The sequence below is a fragment of the Alligator mississippiensis genome, chromosome 1 (genome assembly GCF_030867095.1).
Source record: "Alligator mississippiensis isolate rAllMis1 chromosome 1, rAllMis1, whole genome shotgun sequence".
In the NCBI taxonomy this organism is placed as follows: domain Eukaryota; kingdom Metazoa; phylum Chordata; order Crocodylia; family Alligatoridae; genus Alligator; species Alligator mississippiensis.
Window position 1 is genome coordinate 371,653,329 of NC_081824.1, and position 1,112 is coordinate 371,654,440.

The following is a 1,112-nucleotide window of genomic DNA, read 5'->3' on the forward strand; positions in this document are numbered from 1 at the left end:
ACCAGCTCCTTAAATACCCCAGGGTGTAAACTGTTTGGGCCAGCTGACTTGAAGGTGTCCAGCCTCTCAAGATGTTCCTTCACATGGTCTACATTGATGTAGGGTAACAATTCTCCCTCACCCTGGCTGTCCTGTACCATATTGAGCAGGGTGGTCCCTTGGGGCTGGTGAGAAACTGATGCAAAATACCCATTAAGCAGGTTGGCTTTTTCCTGGGCGTTGGTTGTCAGTTGTCCCATTTGGTTTAGCAGGGGTCCAATGTTACCCTTGCTTTTCCTCCAGCTCCCCACATATCTAGAGAATGACTTTTTACTGTCTTTGATACGTGTAGCCAGTTGTTCAATCACAGTCTTGGCTTTCCTGGTTCACTCCCTACAGGTCTGGACCAGTGCAGAATGCTCCTCCTTTGAGGTGGTTCCAGTCTTCCATCCTTTATAGGTCTTTATTTTTAGACACAGGAGGTCCACAAGTTCCCTTCAGAGCCAAAGGGGCTGCTGTGCCCTTATGCTACCTTTCCTCTGAGATGGGATAGACATTGTTTGTGCTTTCAGGATTGCTTCCTTAAGGAGCAGCCACTCATACTAAACTCCCCTCCCCTCCCCTCCTCTCCCCTCCCCTCCCCTCCCCTTCATGTTGTGGTCCCTTAGGGCCTTACCAACAAGCTTCCTGAGCTTGTGAAAGTCAGCTTTCCTGAAGTCAAGGACTTCTGCATTGCCGATTGACTTGCCAGTTTCACGGTGTATAGTGAAAGTAATCAGCTAACGGTCACTGTCTCCCAGCTTCCCTTCAATTATTAGGTTGCTGACTAGACCTTCCCCCTTTGCCAGTACCAGGTTGAGTAGAACTTTGCCTGCCAGAGACTTCTTGAGTCAGGTAGAGCTCATCCACGCATGTGAGGAAGCTTTGCAATCATTTGGATTTGGCTAAGTGCTCTTCCCACGAGATGTCTGGGTAGTTGAAATCTCCCTTGACAACCATGAACCAGGAGTGTGCAGCCTCAGCCAGTTCCTTGGCAAATTCCTTGTTGAGCTCTTGATCCTGATTAGGAGGTCTGTAACAGACTCCTACCATTGTGTCCCTTGTGCCAAGCTCACCATGGATTTTAACCCAGA